At 38.1% G+C, this 6,000-nt stretch overlaps 1 long non-coding RNA gene across 1 annotated transcript in view; it reads left to right on the top strand.

Annotated features, from left to right (window-relative positions):
- The first annotated feature begins 934 nt into the window (after positions 1 to 934).
- LOC122039698 overlaps positions 935 to 6,000 on the top strand; it is a 28,892-nt gene continuing 23,826 nt past the window's right edge. The window contains exons 1-2 of the long non-coding RNA XR_006128341.1: positions 935 to 1,034; positions 1,113 to 1,149. This is a non-coding gene — a long non-coding RNA (uncharacterized LOC122039698). The remainder of the gene's footprint in view (positions 1,035 to 1,112; positions 1,150 to 6,000) is intronic.

The raw sequence follows: 6,000 nt of genomic DNA, 5'->3' as shown, positions 1-6,000 counted from the left end.
TCTTGGTTACTTGCGGATTATTTGTAGTGGAGCGTTGCTCCTCACATATTGTGGATTGTTTGTGGTGGAGCATTGCTTCTACATACTGTGGATTGTTTGTGGTGGAGCGTTGCTCCCACATACTGTGGATTGTTCTTGGTGGAGCATTACTCTCACATACTGTGAATTATTGGTGGCGGAGCGTTGCTCGCATATAGGATGGATTGCTTGTGGTGGAGGGTTGCTCCTGTATATGATGTATTCTTGAGATGGAGCGATGCACTCACATTTGATGATCTATTACTGTTTTATTATACATGATTATACTATCACATATATTGCCTAGGTGTTACGAGTAGGTTTATTACTGATCCCTAGTGATTTACTGATCGTTATACCCTATGTGCTAGATCGGTACGAATATGTATGTTTATCATGTCATATATGATCATGTTCTTATTTCCCTACTGAGACTGTATATCTTTGATCATCTTACACTTTTATCCATGCACTATCATATTCTTATTACTCACTGAGTGATCCACACTCACCACCCTTTGTACTGATTTTTTTTCGCCAAGTAATAGGTGGATGATGGAGGAATTGCTTGGAGGATCCTAGCTATCAATCCCATGTCACATCTGAGATCAACTTTCCATGCTATTTCATATTAATCTATTGGTACTTTTTATTTGGATTTGGTATTGTGTTATGTAGTCTTGTTTATGGTTTTGAGCCTTGTGGCAACTTTTATTCGATTTGGGTTTTATTGCGGTGTAAGTCATGCCGGCATGTAGTAAGTTTATTATGTTGTGTTATTTTTATGTTTTGTTTTTATCTTCCGCTGTATTTTTGGTACAGCCGTGTAGGATGTTTATTATACAATTGTGTGATTATGTTCTTTTTGTTCCAACCATGTGGGCTGCGTATATAACTGTGTGATTGTGTATGTTCCAGCAGTGTGGGCTATGGATAGCTTGTTGAAGGTCCTATCCAATTTTTGTTGGACAACCTTACCCTCAGAGTGTGACAATTTATTGGTATCAGAGCCACAGGTTTATGAGACCTATTTTTTATGTTTCAAATTTCATGATTTGTTTTTTCGATATGACTTTTTCGGGTTTTGGAATCAGGAAGCTGTAGGACATCTTCAAGCTATAGGAAAATAAGGTATGTTTAGTGGTTATCATACTTACTTAGGTTCATTACCTTGTTTATTTATGTTGGATTGTATAGGTATTTCTATACTTGTATGCTAGGTATTCATTGACTTGGTGTTAGCATGGTGACACTTAGTGAGTCAACTTTATTTATAGTCATGGTCGAGGATAACCACGACGCAACTAGTTGACACTTTAGACTTGAACATGATACAGAGAATGTAGAATTTTCTATGGCACCAACTGATACCGAGTTAGGAAACAGGGGTTGGGTCCGTCAACAACTTATTGGAGATTAAAGTTTACAGTCTCAAGGGATACCACCAGTTATACCAACCCCAACTATTACCTTCTAGGTGGAAGATAGGACATGTATACCCTCGTTGGCTCAGCCAGTAGAGGATCGATCTAGCCTTGTTGACTTGAGTAATAAAGGATCAATTTACTCATGATAGTTCAGTCAGTAGAGGACCGATTTACTCATAATAGTTTTGTTAGTATAAAATCGACTTACTCTTGTTGGTTCGATCAGTAGAGGATCGACTTACTCTATTTCATAGAGATTTCGATCCTTGGATTCCTTGTATATGGTTAGATAACCTAGAAGGCATATTTGAGTAAATGACTTTTACAAATGTAGGAAAGGTCGATTTAGCTGCATACCATCTATGGGATTAAACCATTATGTGGTGGAAAATGTAGAGGATGACTTTCGGGAAAACAAAACATTACTTGTTGATGATTTTGAGATGCTCTAGAGAGATAGTATTTCTCTATATCTTTCTATATAGCATCATCAGGTGTTCTTGAAGCTGAAAAGGAGGAATCGAGGCATAATGGTTAACAAGGTGATGAGTAGTTGACTCGTCTAATGTTATTTCATGAGAGATCCTGATTCATGAACCTATCAGATATGGTTAGATAACCTCGATGGTGTATTGAGATAAATGACCCATAATGATGTGGAGAAGACGAAGTTATTTACTTATCACTTGCAAGATTATGACATTGCTTAGTGATAAGGTATAGAATATGATCTTTGAGAGGCAAAGCATCATTTTGTGTTGATTTTGAGATGTTAAGTGGAGCTAATATTTTGTTGCCTCCTTTTCTATTGCTCATGGCTAGAGCCCAAACCTTAAGTAGAGCAATTGTAGTATGATGGATTACAAGGCAATGGTTAGTTGACTCAACTAGCATTGTCTCCATCAAGTAGCTCAAAATCTTGACCACATGATCATTTATGTAAGATCTTGAAGTCTATATGTTAGAGCAGAGTGTTTGACCTTTTGTTGATATTTTTTGGAGGACATTTACAGACACGATAATGAGAGTTATGGAGATACCCTCTTAATGGTAGACTCTCAGTTAAGAGGTTAAGTGACCCTGTGGATTGTGTTGTGGGATTATCCAGGACATGGAGAGGACATGATGCAATTTGGGTAACCGTGGATCGGTTAACCAAATCTTCTCATTTTATATCGATCTATAGGATGGATTCTTAGGATCAATTAGCAGAGTTGTACTACAGAGAGATCACTAGACTTCGTGGTGTACCTCTTAGTATTATACCGAATAAAGATCCGTGAGTCATAACACGGTTCTGGCAGAGTTTATAGCAGACCATGAGCATAGAGTTCTGTTTTAGTACAACTTTTTACCTTCAGATAGATCGACAGTCTAAGCGCACTATATAGACGTTAGGAGATCTGTTGATAGTGTGTGTTATGGATTTCGAGAGGTAATTGATTTACCCATTGTTGGCTAGGCAGCAATGTGGGAGTAGCAGAAGCATGGTGAGCTCAAAACCCATAGAGTTATCACTATTTACATGGAAGGTAGATCATTAGTGGTTTCATAAGGGAACCTTAATCCCTTATGGTTGGAGATTTGTTATGATACTAGGATGGAGTAGTATATGGGTATGTTGTTTCGTTGTTACCCATAGAGGAGAATCCCTAAATTTGAGTAGTAAATTTTGGGACCAAATTTTTATTAATAGGGGAGAATGTAAGATATGACAATTAAATAATATGTGTTATTGGAGGAATAACCTTATAGAATTTTCTAGAAATTTTTAGAATTTTTTTGGAATTTAAATGGAGTCCATATAACACATTTAAGAGGATGAATCAATTAGGCTAGGAGAATGCCGGTTTAGAATAACCATTAAGTGAGGGTTGATTGAGGAGTTAACTTAGGCTTTAATGAATTTAAACCTAAGTTTATAAGTAGGGTTACTGTGCAAATTCCTGATTCTTTTCTTTTTCTACTCCCTCACTGCCGCACACCTCCTTACCCGATCCCCCTCCTCATCTTCTTCACCCGTGCCCTAACCTCCACCTCTTTACACTGGCACCGGTTGCCCAAGGCTTGATTCGATCGTCATCCTTTCGTTCCTGGCTGCAAACACTCACCAGAAGCCAAAGACATGAGCTCCTTTTTCAGCTGTTCCCTAGATTCTGATTTCCACCATCACTCGCTCTCGTGTTGTCACCGATCGTCGATCGCTAACGCATCCACACTAGTGCTCCACCTCCATTTGCTGCCATGGCAGCTACTGCTGGATTGATTGGACAACGCTTGCTGTGTCCGATCCACCCTCGCCCGATGGTGTCGGTGCCACAAGACTATCGCCGACCATTGTGGGAATCACTGATTTCCTCTTATGCCACCGTCGCCATCGCCTCGATGATGATGTCGTTGGTGCTGGTTCACAGTCAACACCGTCAGTCGTAGATGTGGCCGATCCTATGACAACCACGACTAGATGGCCAGCTTTCGGCTTTCCCTCCTCAGTGCGAGAGGCACCATGATCGTGGCTCTGCTAGCCATGTTGTTCACCATCATCAGCCGACCCTTCCCCTATGAAGTTTGCTATTCTAACCACGTGTGGGATTTCGACGAACTATTGCTAGGATATTTGGCATCCACCCATCACCTCTAAAGTAGTATATGTGACTTTACCATTTCTCCCCTTGGCTTCATTTTGAGAGCTAGGGTGTGAGGTTTTCTCTGGATTGTCATTGCAGCTCTAGTGATACTGTTCGCCGACGGTACAGAGCTTCGACCATCATCTTTTGGCCATAAAACCCCTCTGGTTGTTAGCCACCATTAGCCACCATGGATTTCATGAGTATGTGGACTGATTAGGTTAATTCAATTAGGGTTTCCAAATCCTAATTGGGATTGAGTTTGGTTATTCGAATTATAGTAGATTGGATTGATTTATATTTTATGTTGCAGAGTTTTGATTCGATTTAAAGCAGACTATTAGACTTGAAGATATTCAATGTGACTTACAATAAAGGCAGATACTTCTTTCTCGGCCTCTATAGTTCTTTGAACTTAGTGTATGAATTATCTTATGGATTAGTTTGCTTTATCTTGACTCCACTCGTATTTTATCTGCGTTTGATACTTATATGTTTGATATTTGTGATGATTTGTTTATTATCTATATAGTCTCATCTTTAGTTATTCTTACTCTATAGTGTACACATGTGTATGGTGTGTACTATAGGAGTTATCATGCGGATTATGCATTATTAGTGTGCACACGTGTATAGGTGTTGCTACGTATTGAGATATTGTTGATAGACACATGTTGGATCTTTTCATGCATATAGGTGTATGTGATTGATGGATCATGATTTTGGATCTATCATGTGTTGTGTGTGGATACATGTTAGGTGAGTATTATTGGAGGTATCCTATCGATTATACCTGTGTTGTGGTACATGTGTTTAATCTGTACTATTGGAGGTATCTAGTTGATTATACTTACGTTGAGTGTCCACACATGTCGGGTGTGTATTATTGGAGGTATCATGTTTATTATACCCGTATAGTGTGTGCACACGTGTCTAGTGTGTACTATTGGAGGATCATGTTGATTATATTATACCTATGTTGAGGGAGTTGTTGTATTGATGATCATCATATCAGTATCATGGTTATTTACATCATGTTCATCATTGCACTATATGCATGCTAACGACCATTGCTCCTTAGTGGTATGAGCTAATTTGACGACCATTGTTCCATTTCGATATGATCTAGCTTGACAACCTTTGCTCCCTATTGGAGTATAACTAAAAGCCTAGATTTTGCATAAACATTTATTTAGAAATAAAAGAATCACATTGGTCAAGTGTCTACATTTATACCAAATGTAGATGTTTAATTAATTTATATTGTAGATAACATAGTGTGTGGTATCACACACAGAAGATCGTGTTATCGATTCTTTATAAATTATAAATAGTAGCTCACGACTAAGATGGAAAGGAACAAACCATTGGAATAGTTATAGTGTAATTAGGTATTAGTTTATCTTGACTAATAGGTTACACTAGTACACTCTAAGTGTATTGAGCAGGACCATTTTAGGTAAGTTCTTTTTATACTGACTTAATAAAAGAACTAGACCTTAGTTATTATGGAAGTGTGTGCTCTTAATCCTAATATAATAACAAGCACATATATTTAGCATTTATTTCTTTGACTTATCAAAGGGTGAGTTTTAGCTCGATAAATCAAAATGCCCGATATGTTGGGAAATGGCGTTACTTATAGTGTGACTTGTTGATTATAGAAGGAAATTGTGTCCTAGTAATCTAGGTTGATAATGCCCCCAAGAGGAGCTCATAAGGATTGTCATGTTAAACCCTGCAGGTGGACTTAGTCCGACATGACGATAAGATTGAGTGGTACTACTCTTGGAACTAGATATTAATTAAGTGAGTTGTCAGTAACTCATTTAATTAATGGACATCTGATATCTTAAACACAGGGAGATTAACACACTCATAATAAGAAGGAGCCCAAAATGTAATTTGGGATTGGTGCGGTAGTTCAA

This window comes from Zingiber officinale, chromosome 2A (assembly GCF_018446385.1).
Source record: "Zingiber officinale cultivar Zhangliang chromosome 2A, Zo_v1.1, whole genome shotgun sequence".
Taxonomy (NCBI): Eukaryota; Viridiplantae; Streptophyta; class Magnoliopsida; order Zingiberales; family Zingiberaceae; genus Zingiber; species Zingiber officinale.
This window is presented reverse-complemented; position numbering and strand designations above follow the sequence as displayed.